The following is a 25,581-nucleotide window of genomic DNA, read 5'->3' on the forward strand; positions in this document are numbered from 1 at the left end:
TGTGCTTCAGAGATCTTAATGTGCTTCACCATAAATAAATTAAATATCAATTTTTAAAAAGTGAATAAAAAGAAAAATAAAAGGAAAAAAGGAAGGAGGGAGGAAAGGAAAGAGGGAAGGAAGGGACAAAATCTGACCCATATTTGCTTTATTGAACACTGGATCCAGCTTCATGTAAAATCAAACATAATTCCAGACACAAAAGTAACATGAGTCACTAAATTCCCTGTATTTATTTATAATAGGGCTATATGTTCTGTCATTTGCAATATAAGGAGTCCTAACTTGTACATATTTAGATAAAGGTTTAAGTGTCATTTTACAATTTGAATTATAAATTGTAATGATGTTTTAAAAGTCATAATAAAAGAAAAGTCAGATGTGGTTTTGGAATATGTATAGTTTATAGAATTAGATATTTTTTATAATATTTATTATTTTGAATATTCAGACTGTAAATTCAGACATGCTATGTATTTTATGAATTCGACTCAGTGTTATAAAGCAAACTTTTATTTTTAAGATTCTATTTATTTATTTGACAGAGAGAGACACAGCAAGAGAGGGAACACAACCAGGGGGAGTGGGAGAGGGAGAAGCAGGCTTCCCGCGGAGCAGGGAGCCCGATGCGGGGCTCGATCCCAGTACCCTGGGATCATGACCTGAGCCAAAGGCAGACATATAAAGCAAATTTTTAATACATGACAGTATCAGAGTTTAAGGATAAATAGAAATAAGGCTGTTAATTATACCATTTCATGATCTGTAATAGATTATATATAAAAGATAGGCTCATCTTAATGAACAGTAGACACACACATAACAATTTTTAAAGTTTTATATTAATTAAAATATTGAATAAATTAAGAATATAAAAGAAAGCATATAAAATTATATATGTATGTATGAAGGTGTATATATGTCTATGTATATTGATAAAATGATCAAATTAATCTATAAATTATTATATTCCAAAGGAAAATATGCATATGGATTCTGTAGAAGTTGATAAAGCTAATTCTAAAGATCCTCATGAAATTAAAATATATAATACTCAAGAAAATACAGCAACATGGAAATGAGAGAAATTTATTCAAAATACAATAATATATAAAACTACAATATTTAAATAAATATGGTATTAGTGTAGAGCATAAAATCAATGCAGCAGAATTAAATACCAATACTAATTTACATGTGATACATTATGATATATATGTATTTCAAGTCAAGCTACTTGAGTTATTCAATAACAACTTTTGTTGTTATTGTTGAAGAGACCTAATTAATCCATATATTAAACCATTTAAAGAAAAAGTATAGATTTAAGGCCTTTGACTACAAAATTATTAGTAAGAATTATATGTAGGTATGTCTATAAGATTAGAAAGCCTTTCTTAAGCAAGAAATACAAAAATAAAAAGCTGCAGAATGATAATCATCTTAAATTTTTAAAAAGTATATCTATCCAACAGGAAATATCATAAACAACTTTGAAAGCATGGACTGTCAGTATGTATGTGCAGGCGTCTGTGTGTGTTTGCCTGTAAACAAGCTGATTAGGCATCAAGAGTATATAAAGATCTTTTTCTAGTGCTTAAAAACAACAAAATAAACCCCAAATTAAAACAACACAAAATCTCCTTCTTAAAATGGTAATACAACAAAATCACAAAAATCTAAAGAAATAAAATGCCAAGAGAGCCAACAAAGCAAATATTAAAACTGTGAATTAATTACAATGAAATTAATTTTACCAAACAATCAGAAAGACCTTTAAACAATTTCTTATGGATATTTAAAAAGTTAAATAGAAAAAAAATTTTTTTAAAAGTTAAATAGAATTTGGGGGTCCACTTAGGACATAGAAAGGTGAAAAATGTCATTGCAGAGGATAAAAATTAAGTTACCTCTAGCTGAATTGAAAACCTGTCATGCACTGGGGGTAATCATTGTGACCTAAATCTGAGTAGAGTGACTCAACCTTCCATACTGGAGATCTACTAAGAGAAGAGGTGTATTCATTTCCAGGGATAAATACACAAGATAACAAGTTTATTCATAAATTATAGTAATACAAAGAAAAGGATGAAGGAGAATGAGAGGGAGAGGGAGAAATCCCACACATTTTCTAGAGACAAAGCAATCAAAAGAACCAGACTCAGATATCACACAGATGTTGCAACTCTCAGATAGGGAATATAAAACAAGTGTGATTAATATGTCAAAGGCTCAAGGGGAAAAGGTAGACAGTAGTTATAGATTCAGAAAAAGCATTTGATAAAATCCAATACCCATTCCATTCATGATTAAAAACTTTTGACAAACTAGAAATAGAAAGGAACTTCCAAATTGCTAACACCTGTAAAATCCTGCAGCTTAACATCATACTTAATGGTGAAAGACTGAAAGCCCCCACCCAGAGATGTACAAGGCAAGAATTTTCATGCTAATCTCCTCTATGTAACATCATGCTAGTATTTCCAGCGAGTTCAGTAAGAAGAGGAAAAGAAATGTAAAAACAAACAAACAAACAAACAAACCCATACACATTGTAAAAATATATTTATTCAAAGAAAACTTGATTGTCTACATAGAAAATCACAAAGAATCTTCAGAAATCTCTAAATAACAAATAAGTGAGTTGAACAAGATCACAGGAATACAAGAACACAAAAATCAGTTTGGTTTCTATATACTCACAATAACCAATTGAAATTCAAAATTTAGAGACAGTATCATTTATAATAGCAACAAAAGTTAAATATTTAGTTTTAAATATAATAAAATATGTGCAAATTTTGTATGCTGAAAACTGACAAACCACTGTGGAAAAAATAAATGAAGACCTGAATAAATGGAGAGTTACATCACATTCATGAATTGGAAGATATAATATTGAAAAGTATAAATTTTCCAAAATTGATCCACCAATACAACAAAAATCACAATCAACATTCCAGTAGGAACTTTTTGTAGATATTGACAAGCTGTTTCTAAAATTTATATTAAACAGCAAAGAAACTGGAGTACCCAGAACAATTTTGAGGAAGAACAGAGTTGGGGAAACATACTTCCTGATTCAAGATAACTATAAACCACAGTATAACAAGAGAAGATAGATGATGATAGATAGATAGATAGATAGATAGATAGATAGATAGATAGATAGATAGATAGATGATAGATTGATAGATGATAGATGATGATAGACAGATGAAGGAAACATAAAAAACAATCTAGAAATATATTACACAAATATTGTCAATTGATTTTTTTTTAACCCATTCTGTTTAGATAGCCTCTGTTGTTTGCAGTTTGATATTTCTACATTGCTTATCTCATGCTGAAGATTCTTAAGCAGTGATTTGGGCAAAGAAGATTTCAGAGAAAGTTTTCTTTGCAAAGAAACTTTGGGAAAAAGCATTCTTAGCAGAGGGCATTAAATGTGTTACAAGATAGTAATAGTGTAAATCACAAAAAAATTCTGGGTTTGTGTGGAGCATAAGGTGCATCTGTGGAGATGGCAGATAAGAGACAATGAAAAGTAGTTTGGAACCAAATCACTAAATGCCTTTTTGGCTTAGAATATCATGGAGAGCCACCGCAGACTTTTCAGCAAGTGGTCCTAGGCATTGTGTATGTGTGGTGGCAGAGGGTAAGTACCAAAATCTTTAAAAAGATTTTATTTATTTATTTATTTATTTATTTGAGAGAGAGAGTGAGCAAGAGAGAGAGCACATGAGCAGGGACAGAGGGAAAGGGAGAAGCAGACTCCCTGCTGAGCAGGGAACCCGATACAGGACCGATTCCAGGACTCTGGGATCATGACCTGAGCCGAAGGCAAACGCTTAACTGACTGAGCCACCCAGGCGCCCCTCAAAATTATTTTTTATGGGCAAGTTAAAATAGAAAGTCTCTAAATTTCTGTATTTTTCAAATGTTCTATCTGAGTAAATGTTTATTTTATAATAATTAGAACAGTCTTTAAAACATCCAGGCACATTAGGGATGCCTATGTGGCTCAGTCAGTTGAGCATCTGACTTGATTTCGGCTCAGTTCATGATCTCAGGTTTGTGAGATCAAGCCCCGCATCGGCTGCCGCACTCACCACCAGGTCTGCTTGCGATTCTCTCCCTCCTGCTCCCTCTGCCCCTGCTTATGCACACTCTCTCTCTAAACAAATAAATAAAATCTTTTAAAAAAACAAAATAAAATTAATGTTTCATATTACTTTAGTGACTCACTAAATATGGGGTCAGAGGCAAAAAAGCAAGAATATGACTTTCAGGTTTCTGATCTGTGCAAGACATCTTTAATTTAGCCAATTATTCCATAAATATAGTTAGCAGATACCAAAAGGGCAGTAGTTTAATGCGGCATATGAAGAGGGCATGTGATAGATAAGTTTTGGACTTAAAAATGTGTTTTACCGACAGACACATGCAAAATATCAAATAGGCAGTTTAAAATACAGGTCTGATCATCAGAAAGGAGATGTGTACTGGCAATATGTAGTTTTAGTTAATTCAAACCAAACATTCATTCACTAATTCACTAATAAGAAATATTTTAGGGCCAAACATGTCTCCTACACACACACACACACACACACACACACACACACACACTGACTGACAGAGAGAGAGAGACATGTAATTGTTTACATCAACCCTGTGAAGAAGATGTTGAGAACTTCACAATGGAACCAGTGACCCATGGAATGCAAAAATGAATAAAGAAACTCAGCAGGGCTGAGAATGCTTTTATTATCCCCCATTTTAGGGTGCAGGTTGAAGAAGAAGAGTTGGTCAAGCAGGACAACAGTATTTTAGGAAAGGTAAGATAATGGTGAAGTTGAAGCCAAAGGAGCATGGTTCCAAGAAAGAATGATTAAGGAGTTTTGATGACTTTAAAAGGATTAGACCAAATATAAAATGAAGAAGTCTTTGATGATCCAATTAGATGATTATGTATAAAGTTTTGATTTTTTTCATTAATTTTGATAGTTCAGGGAATGAAATGAACTAGTAAATTAGAGTTAAAGAAAGACTGTATAGACTATAATTGCAAGCTGTTAAATTGGGGAGGTAGGAGAGAGAATAAGAAACTTGATGAAGAAAAATAAATTTTTCTCTCTTTGACATTAAAAAAAAAAAAAACAGATTTTAGTATAAGGTATACCTGGGCATAGGTGTAGAAAGAAAGTTGGCAACACAAAACAAAGGAATAAGTTATGTAGAAAAGACAGATTCCAGATCAGCCAAATAAACAAGATCAGAAAGAGAAATGAAAACTTAGGAAACAAAGTGTAGGTATGAAAACAAAATATTTCAGGAGTGGTAGGGTAAAAGGAGAATCATGGCTAATGCAAACCGAATTTCCAATCCAATGTCAACATTTACTTAGGAAATCCTTAACATCAAAATGCTTGCTTCCCATGTCTTACAGCATTTGAAAAGGAGCATATGAAGTAGATTCTTAGAGCTATTAAATTAAGTTTTTAACATATGTTCAAATAAGTTTGAGAGTTGAAGGCTGTTACTCTTATTTTTGGCAGATAAAATTAAATATTATGAAATTGTTCTTAAATCTAGTAGCAAATCTAGGTCATTCAAATATGCTTCAATTTACTACAATTTATACCTGGGTACTTTAATTAAATGTTCTGTGGAACACAGTGCATAAAATAGAAATATAGTATTTGCATAGAATAATTTATTTACACTTTTTAAGGATATACAGTTTTAATTGTAATTGGATTTTGGGATATGGGTGAATTGTTTGAAGAAGCCTGTTCATTAAATGATCTTTTGAGACTTAATTATAGAATCACATCTTTAAAATCATAAGGAAAGGTAATTTGCATTAATTTCTTGAATTAGATGATTCAGGATACTTATTTAAGTAACTACCTTTCAAGAATGAGATTGAGAGAAATCTGCCACGTGTTGCATTTCAGCAGAATATAAATCACTCAACAATAACTTCAAAACTAGGTTGACACTGTGAGAGAACCAAATCATGACTCTTTGTGCAGCATAAGCATATTTAAAATAGCTGGGTAGTAAAAAACATAAACAGCCTGGAAAAATATAAGAAGAAACGTTTAGCATCTGGTGCCAGGAACTCACTAAAGACAGATCAAGGAGGCATTCTGAACATATTTCCACATATTTCACAAAATAAGTCCTTGATTAAGAGTGATGATACCAAAAAGGATGTGCTTTCAAATTGAACATATAACATGTATATTAAATATTTTGTAATAACAGTATTCTTACATTTATAATTTTTTAAATCTAGTGAGTTTCCAGGACTCCTCTATAGTTCACACATATTAAGTCTCAAAACTTACTGTTAGAAAAATCCAATCAAAATATATAATATTTCTAATAATTCAGTGACTCATTTGCACTTTTTATTTATTGATTATAGCCCTACTTAAATATTTTCCACTACCGAAAATAATTCAGTACAAGATGAATTACATATAAGAGGGATTAGCAGTCCTATTTGTAACAAGATTAATTTTAAATTAATTTATTGTAATGGTGTGCCCATATAATTTCCATGGGAATTTCCTGCAAAATCCCTGTTTAATTTTTTTAAATATTCAAAACAGGTTGTACTCTGTAAAGACCAAAAACTCATTTTTAATAAAAAGCAATAAAATGTCCATTTAAGGACCTTTAAGTATTATAGGGGGAAAAAAAGATGAAACAGCATCACACACTTTCTCATATGATTTATTTCACATGATTGAAATAAACAAGGAAAGATACAAACAAAGGAACCTTAATGATGGTGTCAGAATCTTGGTAGGATTGCATCTAAATGTCATAAATTTTTAGTTATGCCCTTTGGATACAGTAAAGATGCAAATAAAGAAGAGCCCCTCAGCTGGAATTTCTCAGATTTTTTCCCCCATTGATCAGATATTATAAAATTGTAAACAGGTGGTAAACATATTTTCCTAAAAGCAAGAAAAAGAGCAGGCTTGCAATTGGGCATAGTTCTTGGACACTAAACCAGTTTCGTGGCTTAGGGACAGTAAACATCTGTTGGCTGTTTTATTCAACAATTATACAGAGAAACTTAGGAAAGAATCTGTTTTGTCTGACTTGGTTCAGATCTTTAAGCATTGGTGACCAACTTAGACAAACTAGATATTAGTAAAGACCACAGATTCTGAAGCAAGATTCAGATCTCCAAGTTGTCTATTCCTAATCATGTGGAGTTAGGGGAGATATTTATCTCTCTGTAACTTAGTTTCTTCACATCTGGAATGATGATAATAGTAAGTGGTTCATAATGCTGTTGTGAGGATTAAATTATATATATATATAATATGTATATAATAGAACAATGTCTGGCACAGAGTAATAGTGCTAGCTGTTACCAATAGTGTTATTCTATCAGGGTTCTACTATAGTGCTTTTGCTATGTGTCTTGAAATGCTTGATCATATTCATGGCTTTTACTGTATCTTGTTCCATGCAGCTCACTCTCCTATTATATCTATTATGTTCAGAAACATGTATGATTTTTCATGTGTATACAAATACTTTTTTCCTAGTTTTAACTTTGGCACTTTCACTTTTTTTAAGATTTTATTTATTTACTTGAGAAAGATAGAGCGTGACAGAGAGCGGGAGCAGGGAGGAGAGGGAGAAGCAGACTCCTCACTGAGCAGGGAGCCCGATGTGGGGCTGGATCCCAAGACCCCGGGATCATGACATGAGCTGAAGGCAGACGCTTAACTGACTGAGCCACACAGGTGCCCCTAACTTTGGCACTTTCTTATAATAGTTTAGGCAGTCTGTTCTGGTGCTACATATTTAAACTGTATATTTTACCTGGATGATGAATTTTTGAGCAGCACTTCCATGGAAATCACCCAACTCCAATGAGAATACCTGAACTTGATGGATTCACTAAGCGTCAAATTAAAAAAAAAAAAAAAAGACACTAAAAGTACTTTTTTCCTTTTTTTAATTTAAATTCCAGTTAGTTAACATAAAGTATAATATTGCTTTCAGGTATATAGTACAGTCGTTCCACACTTTCATAAAATACCCAGTGCTCCTCCCAAGTGCACTCCTTAAACCCCATCACCTATTTCACCCATCCCCCCACCCAACTCCCCTCTGGTAACCATCAGTTTGTCCTCTATACTTAAGAGTCTGTTTCTTGGTTTGCTTCTATCTCTCTTTTTTTCCTTTGCTTGTTTGTTTTAGTTCTTAAATTCTACATATGAGTGAAATCCTATGGTATTTGTCTTTGACTGATGACATAGATGGAGCTATCAGAGAAAGACAAATACCATAGGATTTCATTCAAGTACTTTTTGAAGGACCTTTGCCCTTTCTATTCACTATATACATAGTCATACAAATTATTCAATAATCTAATATAAATGGTTTTTCAGCTATATTAGGAACTCAGTAAATATTTGTTGAATGAATAAAGAACTATCTATGGAAATGAATACTTAATTTTTGCTTTTTTTTTCAAGTAAGAACACATTGAAGTTCTTGTTTTGTCTGGATCATAAACCTATAAACCTACAGAACAGTGATTATTACAAACACTACATGATATATGAAAATATTCTCAGCATCACTAATCATCAGGGAAATGCAAATCAAATCACAAGATACTACCTCATGCCTGTTAGGATGTCCATTATAAAAAAAAAAGGTTAAGTTTTGGAAGGGTGTGGAGAAATTGAACATTTGTACACTGTTGGTAGAAATGTAAAATGGTGCAACCACTATGGAAAACAGTATGGAGGTTCCTCAGAATATGAAAAATGGAAATATCATATGGTCCAGCAATCTCACTTTTGTGTACATATCCAAAAACATTTTGAATCAGGATCTTGATGAGATATTTGCACTCACTCTTCATTGCACCATTATTCACAATAGCCAAGATGTGGAAACAACCTGAATGTCCATTCTTGGATGAATGGATAAAGAAAATGTGCTATATACTTATAATAGAATATTATTCAGCATTAAAAAAGAAGGAAATCTTGCCATATTCAACAACATGGATGAACCTTGAGGACATCATGCTAAGTAAAATAAGCCAGTCATAGGAGAATACTGCATGATACCTTTTATATGAGGTATGTAAAATAGTGAAACACATATAAGCAGAGAGGAGAATGGTGGTTGCCAAAGGTTGGGGGTAGAAGGAAATAGGGAATTACCGTTCAAGGGTATAGAGTTTTACTTATGAAAAATGAATAAGTTCTAGATATCTGCTGTACAACTATGTGCCTATAGTTAACAGAACTATATTGTACACTTAAAAATTTATTGAGAGTAGGTCTCATGTGAAGTGTTCTTACCAAAATAAAAACAAAAAGATGTGTCTACCTCAAATATATATATACATACATACATACACACATACATACACAGTACTAACCTCATCTTTAATCAGATTTATCACTAAAGAATTCATGAAAACCCTTAACAGATCAAATGATAGGAGATTTGTCTAGTGTAATTTAGATTTTTCTTTTAATTTGTATGGTTACTAGTTGATAACCTGCATTTGTCTTATCCTCTTTTACCTTCACTAAAAGGCAATTTATTTGTTGCAGAGTACTTATTACTGAGGCCTTATCCTTTGTCAAGTCACCTTCTTGAAGTGTACTTTTATATCTTCTTGCTAGAAGTTTTGATTTCTCCAAAATGCTAATTGTGTGCATGATGTTTCTAGTCTGTCTCTAGATTATGCACTTTGTGTCTTATATCATTAGCAGCTGTGTTGTTTCTGCTGCAGCCAACATTCTGAAGCCCTCTGCTGATGCGATAGGCAAGATATTGTGGCAAGAATGGTTGGAGCCTGTGATAAAAATGAATTGTTTCAAGGTACAGCACTATAACACCGCATGTGTATACCATTAAATATTGCCCTGGCAAAGATAGCCTACATCGTTATTGTTTAATTAGCCTGTGGTCAATATCACGTATTGAGGATACTCTTCATCTTTATGAATTTGAATCAATAATATATATTTTATATATATAATTTTATATTTTAATATTTAATATTTTAATTTTAATATATATTTATATATGTAATATATATATGGCAAATGTGAAGGTCTGTTTCTATGACCAGTCAGGTGATGGTAGATTTTGCTACAATAAAAGCAATTCAAAAATCTCAGTGGCTTGGGGCGCCTGGGTGGCTCAGTCATTAAGCGTCTGCCTTCAGGCTCAGGTCATGATCCCAGGGTCCTGGGATTGAGCCCTGCATCAGGCTCTCTGCTCAGCGGGAGTCTGCTTCTCCCTCTCCCACTCCCCCCTACTTGTGTTTCTGCTCTTGTGCTCTCTCTCTGTCAAATAAATAAATAAAATCTTTAAAAAAATAAAAAATCTCACTGGCTTAAGAAATGGAGGTCTGTTTCTTATTTTATGGGACTGTTTCTGAACAAAGACTGAGTTTTCACCATCCATAACAGCTTTGTGGCCACTAGAGGAGAAGGTTGAGAATTGTGCCTTGATCCTTAAGTACTTCCACCCATAAGAGATACAAATTATAGTACTGCTTACATTTTATTGGCTAAAACAAGTCACACAGTCACACTTACCCTAAAAGAAATCCTGCAGTGCAGTCCTCTCGGGTACCCTAAAAGAAGGGACTAGGGAGTATTGGTGAGCATCACTAATATCTAATAGAATGTTTAATTGTTCATGTAAGGGAGAAATAAAAAGCACGCCATAATTTCAAAACCCTGTGTCAGTCCATTTAAATAGTGTGTAGTGAGAGAACAGCACAGCAAGTTTATGTTCAGCCTTTGGAAAATACCACCCTTAAAAATGTTTTATGAAGGTCAATTTTCAAGGAAACCTAAGGGTTTTAAATGACTTAAAAAACAGGCCACCAAAATTTTAATTAAAGAGAGGTCAGCCACAGAAGGACAGCTTCCTGATACCACGGGCAGTAAGCACCATGATCCTTGATGAGGGCAGTCAGGGCAGTGTTTGACTATCAGAGACATAAGTGTGGTTGGAAGTAGTTGATGACATTGAGATATAAAAATTCCTGCTGTGTCATAGATTTCTCTACTGAAGGAGGAGGGTGGCAGTATTCTGGTTCTCTGGAAACATTTAATTCTCTGACCAGAGTTCAGGCATTTGATTTTTCCCATAATTGGTGTAGCCTTGGAAAAAAAAGGAATACACTTAAATCATAATCCTTCTTTCTATATTGTCAGGCTTCCTTTGGACACCTCTTCACTACATATTCTATTCACCAAAAGTATTGTTCTCACATCCCTATTAGACTAATCTATGATAAATATACTAAATCTAATTATTCTTAACCAACTCACCTCATAGGTATTTCTATTTAGTTTTCTACCCAAACCACAGCCCCCCAAATCTTGAGTAAAGCTTTTTTTTTTGGTGGGGGGGGAGCCAATCCAAATCAGCCTATATACTTTTACATTATTTTTCTCTTTTTAAATGTATGTGAACATCATTCCGCTCAATATTTCAGATAATTGGCATATACCTCTTCTGTCTTTCTGAGACACTGGTCATGTTTAAGATTGCTTTGGTTTTCAATTTTACCTACATAAACTTAACTCAAGGAGCAATAGTGAATTCTAGCACATAGTCAGACCCACCCCCTTCACTCAAGGTAAACAAGTAATGCAGTTGGCACTACCTAAAAGAACCACTGATAGGAATGAATGAGAAGCAGTTTTGAAAAATAAAGGGGCTATTGTAAACAGAAAAAAAGTAGGAATTGTAAGGTGCATACACACTATAAATATTTATTATTGTGGTTGTTAATAAGATAATAGTAAGAGAAGGACTCATATTATTACTAATAAAATCTAAGCTAGAATAAGCTTTTATGGCAAGAAAGCTTATAATTTTTATATAAACCTAAACTTATTTGTATTTCTTCCTTAATATTTCCTCTTAAAATTATAGCTTGAAATTGGGAGGGACTTCTGAAATGGCAGCATGATGATCTTTGTAATTACTGTGTTCAATAAAAGCAATGAAAATACTGGCAAAATAAAAGTAGTCAAAATCAATTTTTCCAAAATTTTGACTATTAAAAAAAGCATCAAAAAAATCTGAGGACCTTTTAATATATAAAAGCTACTAAACCTTATAAAGAGCAGTAGTGATTGTGGCTTTTTGATTTGGCCTATTTCAATCCTCTATTCCCCATCTCTGGAAAGCCAGTAGCCTCATAATTATGGAAGTTATGAAAACCGTCAACCCTGAATCTACAAACTGGAGCAGTCTAGGATTAGAACTCCTCAAAAAGTCCTATCCCCAGAGCATTATCATCATTTGACTTATCTCGGAGCTCTGTGGGAAATATCCATGCTCAATGTATTGCTATTATCTAATCTTTCTTGGAGCTCCTCGTTGAAAATAGTCCTAACCCAGGGCATTTATTGGAAATAATCAGCAGCAATTGTAACACATCATAGTCACATGAGCTTACAATATGAGTTAATGCTAATGAGATCCTGGTCAAAACTTAAAAGATCTGGGAAACAAGGTGCCCATGAGAGGTTTGAAAAATTCTGCCATTTCTGGGTATTTAGAAGGTCCCACACATGTGCAGGTCTTGTACACAAACAGAAAGGAAAAAATGGAGGGAACGCAATTGGAAAGCCCTGATGGTTTTATTGGTGAATGTACAAAGTTTTAAAGAAGACTTAATTCCAATCGTTCACAGACTCTTCTAAGAAATATTTAAAAAGTAGGGAATATTTTTCAAGCTATCAATATTACTTCGATACTAAAACTAGACAAAAAAAAACAAAGTTGGAGACAAATATCTAATATGAATATAGATGCAAAAAATCCACCACAAAATGCTAGCAAGTCAACATTCTTATAAAAAGAATAATACAAATAATCAAGTAGGATTTATCTGAAGAATGCAGGGTAAGTTTAACATATGAAAAGTAATCAATGTAATGCACTATATTGGTAATATAAAGGATAAAATCTGTATAATCATTCAGTTGATGCAGACAAAACACTTACATACTCCAACACTGTCTCATAATAAAAAACACTCAACAAACTGGAAATGGAAGAGAATTTCCTTAACCTGATAAAGGACATGTATGAAAAACTCAGAGCTAACATCATACTTAATGGTAAAGGACTATTTTCTGCCTGAATTCTGCAAGAAGACAAAATTATATGTTATCACTCTTATTCAAAATTATAATATAAGTTGTATTTAGGGAAATTAGATAAATAAATAAAAGACATCCAGATAGAAAATATAAAGCTATCTTTACTTGTAGATGACATCATTTTGCACATAAATCATGAAACCCAAAGCACAAATGACAAGTGAAGAAAACTAGATAAATTAGATTTCATCAAAATTAAAATCTTTAGTGCTACAACTGAAACCATCAAAAAAGTCAAAAGACTACCTACAGAATGGGTGAAAATATTTAGAAACCATATATATGATAAGGGACTTATATCCATAATATATGAAGAACTCGTACAACTGAAAAAATGAAGACAAATGACCCAATTTTTTTAAGTAGGCAAAAAATTTGAATAGTTTTCTCTAGAAAAAACATACAAATGATAATAAGTACATGAAAAGATGCTTACATAATTAGTTAATAGGGAAATGCAAAGCAAAACTACTCCATACCACTTGGGTAGTGACACCAAAAAATGTAGACATAGCAAGTGATGGGGAAAATGGGAAGAAATTGAAATTTTTCTGCTTTGCTGATAGAAATGTAAAATAGGGGCACCTGGGTGACTCGTCAGTTAAGCATCTGACTTTAGCTCAGGTCATGACCTCAGGGTCCTGGGATTGAGCCCCATGTCGGGCTCCCTACTCAGTGAGGAGTCTGCTTGTCCCTCCGCTTCTCCCCCTACTCATTCGTGTGCTTGCTCTCTCTCTCTCTCTCTCTCTCTCAAATAAATAAAAAAATATATATAAAATAGGGGTTCAGCCACTTTGGAAAACAGTTTGGTATTTCCTCAATATGTCAGTATCAATAAGATACTATATAATTCAACACTACCATTCCTAGTTTTATACCCAAGAGAAATGAAAATATATGCCCCCACAAAAACATGCACAAAAATGTTTATGCATTATTGGTAATAGCCAGAAAATGAAAGCTAGCCAAATATCCACCAACTGATGAATAGATAAACAAAAGGTGGTAAAACTATGAAATAGAATATTTGGTAATTAATAAAGGAAAAAATACTGATACACAATGCAACACTGACAGACCTTGAAAACTTTATGCTAAATGAAAGAATCAAGTCACAAAAGACCACATACTGTTTGATTCCATTTATATAAAACATCCTGAAAAAGTAAATCAATAGAGACAGAAAACAGGTAGTTGCCTGATGTGAGGGTGAGGAATGCCTGCTGAGGGATAGAGTTCCTTTAAGGGGTAATGAAAATATTCCAAGATTAAGTAGTGGTGATGGTACAACTCTGTGAATATACTAAAATACATTTTAAATGAATGAATGCTATGGTATGTGATATATCTCAATTATATTTTTTATGATTTTAAAAATTAGAAACAACCTGGCTCTAAAAAGTGAGAAAATGGTTAAATAAATTTTAGTGCATTTAATCAATTATTGCTTCTCAAAATTGAAAATATAAAAATCATCTGGGTAAACTGCTTAAAATCCATTATTCAGCCCCTATCCTACAAATTCTGTTTCAGAAGATTCTGTTCCGGTTATCTATGGCCAATATTTTGAGAAATATTTCACTTGATGGACATTAAGCAACCATTAGATATGCTTATGAAGTATCTGCAATAATTTGAAAAAAGGCTTATGGTTTAATTTTAATTGAGGAGAGCAGAACTTGCATAAATTTAAATTTTAAATGAAATAGTTACTTGGAAAAGTTAACGATGGAATACAGGGTGATTTTTTTCTTTGTGTTTCTTTTTCCATAACATCTTGTTTTACAATAAGCATAAATTATTTTTATAATCAGGAAAAATAAAAATAACTTTTAAAATGAGAGTCCTGTGTTGAACAAGCCATTTAAAACATGGAAGGTGCATGTATGTGTGTGTGTATGTAAATGTGTGTATGTCTCATGAATTACCTTAATGAATTCTTCCCATTTTCTAATTTATATATGGAAATTTATGTTTCCAAAATACTTTTTAAATATTCTGACAAAAAAAATTACCTAGTAAATGCAATTTTTGCAATATTCACAAATTTAGAGTTTGTTTTCTAAGAAAACTGTGGTTGACATATGAATAATTATATATCTTTCAAATTGGAATCTTAATATATATTACTAGATTTACAATATAATTTGTCACAAATTTAGATCTAGTACATGTTTCTGCATTCATTGTTTAGATTCTTTTATAAGTTCAAGCACACTTTTTTACTATTTTGCATTTAATAGTATAGATTGGATTTTTAAATTGAATTTAAGTAAATCATATTGTATGGAAGATGTAGATCACTAAATACTTCCATACAAATTGAATTAGTTAAATTTGGTAATATTGAAAGAATATTACCTTTGCAGATATTCAAAAGTGATGGTGTGGGAAATGGGAAGTGGGGTATTTACTAAAGGTTGCCTGACTAAAAACAGGTTGGTTTATATTACTGTCTTATCAATATTTATATTATATTTAAGGCTTGCTATACACACAAGATGCTTATACATTTTGAGGCTGACTACATTTTTATTTTAAACCATTTAATGATAAGTTACTGTTGGCTGAATTTAATGGATTCTTGAGAAAATGTGGTTGTATCTCCAGATTCATAATATCACACTAAACCAGATTTAGCATTTTATTATACAAAGAATGGAGTCAGGAGTCACATATCTGAGACTTTTTTGAAACAGGACAGAAAAAGCCCAGAAGTAAAATGGTGATGGGAAAAGACAATTTATTTTCTTCTGCCTGCCTGCATTTAAAATAAGGGTATATTTAACCCAGAAAAGAACAGATGGACTGTATTTATAATAGTCAGAGATAAAATGTTGTATTATTCAATTCTTCTATTCATTTATTTCTATTGCTCCCACTGCCAAAAAAAAGTGTATTGTTACACATAGGTGAATTAAATGAAAAGAAAAATGATCTACCAGGTATGTAATATATGATTTATGGAAAGCTATTTATTTCAAGTTTACTTTGAAGTATTTTTTAGTTTGGATTTTACCTACTGAACTCTGCCTCAAGGTAAACATAGTATTAGATTTTAGTGTATTTATAATTTGAGTATCATACATTGATTGTTGAAAAAAAGAGACACTAACTGTCACCTCGATAATGTCTTTGGACTAGAAGTGCTGTATATATCCATTCAATAAATAAGAGCGAGGCAGACAAGACATATGAAGCATAAATCAATATATCCTAAAAAGTCAAATCTAAATGGTTAAGAATCAATAGACTAAATTACTTTGCTTTGAAATATAGGAGATGTTTTCATTTTTAAAAGTAGATTTGATACATTTCAAAAAAAATAATCAGTAGAAATGGAATGAACTGTGCTTTTGGAAAGCTCCCCTCTGTCTCTTTGTCTTCTGAAATGGACTATAAATTTTAATTTTTGTTTGCTTTGATCATTTCCATGACTCCCTCACTTAGAACAATATCAGGAGCATTGATGAAATGATCCTTCATATTATGTTAATAAACAGGTATGTCTCTTCAACAAATGGTGTTGGAAAAACTGGAAAGCTACATGTATAAGAATGAAACTGGACCACTTTCTTACACCATACAGAAAAATAAATTCAAAATGGATCAAAGACCTAAATGTGAGCCCTGAAACCATAAAACTCCTAGAGGAGAACACAGGGAGTAACTTCTTTGACATCAGCCATAGCAACTTCTTTCTAGATATGTCTCCTGAGGCAAGGGAAGCAAAAGCAAAAGTAAACTATTGCAACTTCATCAAAATAAAAAGCTTCTGCACAGCAAAGGAAACAATCAATAAAACTAAAAGACAACATACAGACAGAATGGGAGAAGATGTTAGCAAATGACATATCTAATAAAGGGTTAGTGTCCAAAAAATATAAAGAATTTATAAAACTCAACACCCAAAAAATGAATAATCAGTTAAAAATGGGCAGATAACATGAATAGACATTTTTCCAAAGAAGAAATCCAGATGGCCAACAGACACATGAAAAGATGCTGAACATCACTGATCATCAGGGAAATACAACTCAAAACTACAATGAGATATCACCTCACACCTGTCAGAATGGCTAAAATCAACAACACAAGAAACAACAGGTGTTGGTGAGGATGCAGAGAAAGAGGAACCCTCTTGTACTGTTGGTGGGAACGCAAGCTGGTACAGCCACTATGAAAAACAATATGGAGGTTCCTCAAAAAGTTCAAAAAGAAGTACCCTATGATCCAGCAATTGCACTACTAAGTATTTGTTCCAAAGAATACAAAAATACTAATTCAGAGGGATGTATGCACACGGATGTTTATAGCAGCATTATCTACAATAGACAAATAAGGGAAACAGCCCAAGTGTCTATTGTCCATTGATTGATTGATGAATGGATAAAGAAGAGGTGATATATATATATATATACACACACATATATATAATGAAATGTTAGTCATAAAAAAGAATGAAATCTTGCCATTTGCAACAACGTGATGGAACTAGAAAGTAGAAAGCTAAGTGAAATAAGTAAGAGAAAGACAAATACCATAGGATTTCACTCATATGTGGAATTTCAGAAACAAAAGAACAAAAGGGAAAAAAAAGAGAGAGAGAGAGGCAAACCAAGAAATAGATTCTCAACTACAGAAAACAAACTGATAGTTACCAGAGGGGAGGTAGGTGGGGGATGCGTGAAATATGTAATGGAGATTAAGGAGTGCACTTGTAATGAGCACCGGGTGTTGTATGGAAGGGTTGAATCACTATATTATACACATGAAACTAATATTATACTGTATGTTAACTAACTGGAATTTGAATATTTTTTTTTTAAAAGGGGGGCCTCATTTGCTCAGTCAATTAAGCATCCAACTCTTGGTTTTAGCCTCCGGTCATGATCTCAGCATCCTGAGATTGAGCTTCCCATCAGACTCACATGTCAGGCTCGAGCTCAGAGCAGAGTCTGCTTCTCCCTCTCCCTCTGCTCCTCCCCCTGCACTTTCTCTCCCTCTCTAAAATAAATAAATAAAACCTTTAAAAAAAGAAACTTTAAAAAAACAAAGATTAAAAAATTTCAAAAATTAAAAAAATAAACACAGATATGTTAGAAATAATCCATCCCATAGTTAAGTCTTTACTATCAAATAAAGGTAATTTAGATTCTAGATGTCAGAAAATAAAACAGTCTGCATACACAAACCATATGTAGTAAAGTTATCAAAAATCAAATACGTATAAATATTCTTGTATAGGAAGCAGTGTTGCATGATTTTGAACATTAAGGAGTCATTTGCTTGATTGGCAGCTTCTTCACTACTACCAAGTTACTTACCCATTTTGAGCTTCTTTTTATCATTTATAAGATGGGAAGAACATCTTGTGATAAAAGAAAATGTAAATTTAGATTATGTTTTCCTAATTTGAAAGAAATAAATTCCCTGGGAATTAAATATTTATAAATCTAGGATAATTATAATACTACTAATTAATATTTATTTTAGTGTGTATAATCCTTAGATACATTACTATATCTCAAGTAAGTCATTTAAACTGCATCTAACTTAAGTGCTAAGTAATCACCACAACCTGACCATTATCACTCCAATTTATAAGATGGAAATTGAAATTTCCCAAAAATGATTGTTTTCCAGTCACAAAATTAGCTATTCAGTCAAACATACAAACACAATTCAATCAGCAGTTTAGTATCTTTGTATAAATAAAATGAAGAGATGTCAGGATGTCTCATAGCCCCTTTTTTCACCTACTTGTACAGTCACCCATGAGCATGACAACTTGAATTCCCACCCACAGAGTAAAGCTCTTTTCATTGAAATGGTCCTTTCCGAAACCTTTGGTTTATGCAACACTTGAGTGTATCCTCTACCCCATGTGCCCACCTTCCCCACAATGCCCCGTGATACTTATAAGAGTGGGTACAACATGCTGCAGACCACCACTCTTCTATTCAATTTGCCATGGAAAATGTGGATAGTGAGTTTTGTGTCTTACAAAATTTTATCGGAAGTATGAAACAAAAGTATTATCTTCCTAAAAATTTTCAATTATTAATTAACTACTAATATGCTCCCGAAAAGGGGGTTTTATTGGGCTTTACTATATATGATAAAGACTAATATAAAACAGGCAGGCTCAATATATGAATCACAGGAGTAGTACTAAAATGACTGAATATGAGTTAAAGAGTGGTAAGTTTCAGCTCAGGGTGAGGATGGACCTTCCAACAGTCAATGCTGACAAATGATTAGAGCCTTTCAAAGTAGTGAGTTCCCTGTCACTGAAGAGGTTCAAGTAGTTGATTTATATACACTTTATAGAGGAGGTTGAACCACTGAATTAGTGCTTCGACTAGGTAATGCTCAAGAACATTTCCACCCTGGGACTGAAATTCTGTCATCTGCACAGTATAACAGCACACTATAGGCTACATACGAAGACGATAGGCAGCAAATTCTGGAAGTACAGGATGTTAGTGATAATAAAAATAAAAATAGTGAAAGACAATTTAGAGTGTACAAAGGGATTTTATGTGAAGTTTAATTCTCATACCAATCCTTTATAAGAATTATTATTACTATCATTACTATTATTGATAAAGAAACTGGAACTTAGCAAAATTGAATGATGTGGCTATGGTCAACAAGTAAGGGATGAAGATGAGTCCTGATATAAAATTGTCTTTCCAAATTTCTTGTCTGTCTTACTCTATGACTATGATTACTATATGAATATGATCAAGGACAGGTAGTTTAAATTTTTCCTGGGTTTCCTTTGCCTAAAACAAAAAGCATAGGAAAGATTTAAAAATCAGTGGGAATCTGTATGAAAATGTTTTGTTTTATTTTTTAAAGATTTTATTGATTTATTCAAGAGAGAGAGAGACAGATAGCAACAGAGATAGCATGAGTGGGGAGAAGAGGGAGAAGCTCCCCACTGAGCAGGGAGTCCAACATGGGGCTCGATCCCAGGACCCTGGGATTATGACCGGAACTGAAGGCAGATGCTTAACTGACTGAGCCACCCAGGTGCCCTGGTATGAAAGTGTTTTAATGTCACCCCTTGATTAAACTTCCTAAGGGATTACAGTGCTGTCTGGCATTGCCTTCCTGGCATGGTGTTATCATTAAAACAAACCCCTGGGAAAGTTCCCAGCCTGTTTACCATGTATAATGTGCTGTAGCATCATGCCCAGTCAGAATCCATTTCTGAAAGGGTCAGTCTCATTTATGAATACACTCAGGGAAACCAAGAGAACAGGAACTGCTGATCTGTCTGTTTTGCCTCGGTCACACTCATCTGAATTAGGAATGCAGGGTCATTCCAAATGTGCTGCTTTGGTGCTTCCTGTGTATCAGAGTTTTTAAACTCCTTATGAATCTCATTTTGTACTGAGCTGGTTGATGCCATAGAGTGCCGGTGCTACAACCTCACCAATGGGACAGGATGGGCTTCTTTGCACCCTTTAAGAAATACTTGGCTCTGCAACTCCATGCAAGAACAGGACCGAATTCTTTTTCTCCCCCACTACTTGTGCCATGCCATCCCTTTCCTCAGCACTGAGGGGGAGGGATTTTTTTTTTTACCATAATCACATCAGCTTTCAGCCTGTTTTAGTATGGCTGAAATATGAAATACGACTTTTAATAAAACAAAAACCGGTTTGTTTTTTATTTTGTTGCATTAGAGGAAATGCAAAGAGATCCCCTTCACCTTCTAGAAATGTTTCATGCTATCTGAAATTGAAGAAATAGGAACTATGTTTTAATGACTCATAGCTCTGAATTTAATAGGCCAACAAGATTGCTTATGAAAAGAAAAAAGAGGGCAGTAGGGTTATGAGGGTTATTTCATAGTTTTTGTATTTTTTAAGAAATTTCTTCCTGGACATAGGAATAAAGTGACTGTGGCTGTGAGAACTCAGGAGATCACTAGAGTGGGGTCAGGAGTTGCAAATAAAGTGGAGGGTCCCTGGATGCCTAGGAGCTCATTCGTGCTGGGGAAGTTGTCCTAGGATTATATTGGGAGAGTTAGATGCCTCAACCAAGTGAGAAAACAAGACAAAGGGGATTGTTTATGTTTCACAAGACACATAAAAACTAAATCTTTACAAACTTACCCCCAGACTTCAGAAGAGAGGGAGGACATTTCCATTGCCTGCACTTAATCTTCCCTTCTCTGACTCAAGAGACGATGGCTTCATTTGTAACACCACTTCAGATAGTCTAAATATACAACAATATACTTAGAGCCTGGAGCCTTGTGAGGGTAATAGTGAAATGTCCAAACACCTCTCTTTGGAACGCTGAACTGAAAAAACAAGAGACTCCTGATATGAAACAATGGTTGGTGACACCTAAGTTGCACACACATCAAAGTTATATAATTAGAAATGTAAATGGCAATAACATGGTTTGTCAGTCTTTTTTTAAATTTAGCCAACTGTCATTAGTTTCAGGTGTAGTGTTCAAGAAATTATCAGTTGCATACAACAGTCAGTGCTCATCACATCACATGACCTCCTTAATGTCCATCACCCAGTTACCCCATCCCCGGTTTGTCAGTCTTTTTAAAAAACACTGGAAAAGGTGAGAATCCAGGACCAATAGGACTTACATACATTTCACTAATTCAATTGAAACTAACTGTTAAGTGCCTACCTAATGCCTAATGCCTGGCCCTGTTATGGATTCTGTGGGTGGATGAATGAATGAAACCTGCAAGGTGCCTGAACTTATAATACTTCCTAGAGTGTGTTGAGAGAAAATAAACAAGACAATTTATAGTTTCCTAAAGAAAAGAAAACTAGGTGTTAATGCAATAGAGTGAGTAGACATAAAGGAGGGTGAGTGATTTTACATTGTAAGAGGACAGCCTTCTGTGTCTAGAGTCAGAGAATTTTTGGTAGAGAAACCAATGAATGTAGACAGAAACAGGTTGCCATATTTAAGAAAAGAAGGGCGCCTGGGTGGCTCAATTGGTTGGGTGACTGCCTTTGGCTCAGGTCATGATCCAGGAGTCCCGGGATCGAGTCCCGCATCGGGCTCCCCACTCAGCGGGGAGCCTGCTTCTCCCTCTGACCCTGCCCCCTCTCATGTGCTCGCTCTCTCTTTCATTCTCTCTCTCAAATAAATAAAATCTTTAAAAAAAAAAAAAAGAAAAGAAAAGAAAGCCACTATGACTGAAATTAGGGGGTAAAGAGGAAAGTGGTAAGAAATAAGATCAGCAAAATAAGCAGAGGCCAGATCATATAGAGCTTCGTAGGTCAGTATAAGAAATTTGGATTTTATTGAAAATGTAACAAGAAGCCGTTGGTAACATTTAAGCAGCGGGGTAGTATAATCTAACATGATTTGTTGGTTTTGTTTTGTTTTTTAAAATATTTCTTGCTATAAAGAGAATAAACATTATTAGGGAAAGAATAGAAGCAGAGAGACCAGTTAGGAGGCCTTCCGAAATAGTCTCCAAAAGAGATAATGGTGGGATCACTATGTAATATACTTGAAACTAACATAATATGTATGTCAACTATACTTCAATTAAAAATTTAAAAGAGAGAGAGAATGGTGGCTTGCAATAGGGCAGCTGCAGAGTAAACAAGATGAAGAAATGGATTTGGAATATATTTTGAAAGTAGAGCCATAGGAAATTTTTTATGCTTTGGATGTCAGCTTTGAAGGAAAGAAAAGAAAAATAGATATCTATAGACTATATTTCAAGCCATGGGAGCAAATAAGTTCCCCTAGAAAATTTAGGCCAAAAGATGATGGAAGGTCTAGGACTGACCTTTTTAATTCTCCAACATTATGAATTTAAGTAGAGGAGAAGCCAGCAAAGACACTAATAAATATCCCTCCATTGATGATGTCTAGAATGATGGTTTTCACAGTTTGAATGGTGCCAGAATTTGCCTGGTGAGATAAGGAGGACAAGGTTTGACATGAAAGCAATCAAAACAAAAATTGTTGAACTCAGAAACAGAGTAGAAAGGCAGTTGCCAGGGTCTCGGGGGTAGGAGAAATGGGGCGATATTGGTCAAAGGGTACAAACAAATAAGTTCTGTAGATCTAATGTACAATATGGTGACTATAGTTAATAATTCTGTATTGTATACATGAATTTGCTAAAAGAGCAAATCTTTTTTTTTTTAAGATTTTATTTATTTATTTTAGAGGGAGAGAGTGTGCGTGAGCACAAGAGCGTGAGCAGGGGCAAGAGGCGGAGGGGGAGGAGTGCTGACCACTGAGCCTGGCCCTGGGCTCGATCTCACGACCCTGAGATCACAACCTGAGCCGAAATCAAGAGTTGGCAGCTTATCTGACTGAGCCACCCACGTGCCCCTAGAAGAGCAAATCTTAGCATTCTCACCACACACAAAAGGTAACTATGTGAGGTGATGGATGTGTTAATTAACTTGGTTGTGGTAAATATTTCACAATGTATATCAAGTCATCATGTTGTCCACATTAATTATATACAATTTTATTTGTCAAATATAGCTCAAAAAAGCTTCGTGTGTATAAGTTCTGTTTTGGCCATGTTAATTTTGAGATTCCTATTAGAGATCAAAATGAAGATATCAAGTATGAAATTGGGTATCAGTTTGGGAAGTGCTTCCCTCAGCCCATCATGACAGCCACAATAGGTGGAGAAATGGAATTCATCATGATAAAATAGAGCTCTGGCCAGAGGAGGAGATAAATAAAGCATCAAATTCATAGGGCTAGTGAGAGTTAGGCCCTATCAAAATCTCTAGAGTTCTGCTGCAGGATTATCAGAATCACTTATCAATGAGATATTGTACAGGTGATCACAATATCCCTTAAATGTCTATAAATGTCAAGAATAGATGATAATGAGCTTATCACAAGGGATATAGGAGGTCATTTGTACTGGCCCTCTCATTACAGCTTGATATTTATTTTAGACTTTCATTATCATCTGTTGATGAGAATTAACTATTAGTAAGTGTTCTCGGTGTATAGGATAAAATAATTACATTGGTAAAGGTGAATAATTAAAATTAAAAACTTTTTTTAAGCTCTAGATATCTACTAATACACTGAAATTCTCAACAACTAAAATGTCTTAAGCCTCTCTCAGCACCTGACATGATGACATTGGTACAGTGGAAATGCAGTTTAAGGATTGTGCCAAAGGGATTGATTTTTAGGGCATTTGCTATAGGAAGTTTTCACATGACATGACTCATCACATTAGACCTCCTCTTTATCATTTTAAGAGAATACCCAAACCAAGAAGATTTACAGAAAGTATATCATAATATGAAAAGTGTTCTTCTGAAACATAAAACACCACATATATCACAGAAGAGCTTTTCATTCCATTCAAACAATATTAATATCAAGAGTTACACTTATAATTTCAGTGCCCTATTTCTTAAAGTTCAGGAGGGCACCAATGGCAAGGATTGGTAACTATTAACTCTCCCCATAACAATATGTGACAGAAAAGGCATATGGCACTCAATAAGACTCAACAAAACTCAGCTTGGAGAGGGCCTTGCTATAATATTTTGCAGCTTAAGGTAAACACAAACTGACAGACACTGGAAAAAGATGCCCTGTCTACAACAAATCTGTGAATCTTTACCAGATTACAATATACAATCAGAAGCATTAATAAGACCAATTTAAATAATTCATCTTAACCATCTCTTGTCCATCAGAGAAAAGTGGTGGGAAAGTAAGGTTCTGTCCAGCCCATAGGCCATAATTTCCATGATAGGGAACAGGCTATGGTCTAACCAAGAGCAGAAAATGATTTCATTTTCCCCATCAGCACAGAACAGATGGGGGTCAGAAGAATAGAGGAGGAAGCAGACCTAGTGATTCTAAATATGCAGAGCCAGAAACTACCCAATTTTGGAGAAGTTGAAACCCCTTCTAATCACTGCAGAGACTGCAAGAATGCAGTCTGCAAGATAGAGTTCATGTACTCAGAAAAGGAAAGAGGGTATTGGTCATTAAAAAAAAAAAAAAAAAGGAGGGGGAAGGGATGGAGAAAACTCAGGCTCTGCAGAGTAGACACTAAAGATGTTGGAAGATCCATGAATATTACAAATGACCTAAAACAAGACAGTTGTGCCTGGGGTTATGGTTCCCAGATGGCTACTAGGTGCTGCCTGATATATAAAATACATTGGTACCTCCCCTGACCTTCTCTGCATAATCAAGGGAATGGAGGTGAGAATTCTATTTTAAAGTAGCTTAGGTATCCACCGGTAAAGAGTGTGCAAAGTCAGGGTCTCCTTCCACTTTAAACCCATTTGGCCACCCCACCATAAGCAAAGCACCAGAATAGGAATTCCCTATGCCCCTTATTCCTCCAGTTTCTCCT

Source organism: Eumetopias jubatus, unplaced genomic scaffold (assembly GCF_037043125.1).
Source record: "Eumetopias jubatus isolate StellerSeaLion01/CBP00866 unplaced genomic scaffold, mEumJub1_p1.0 scaffold_15, whole genome shotgun sequence".
In the NCBI taxonomy this organism is placed as follows: Eukaryota; Metazoa; Chordata; class Mammalia; order Carnivora; family Otariidae; genus Eumetopias; species Eumetopias jubatus.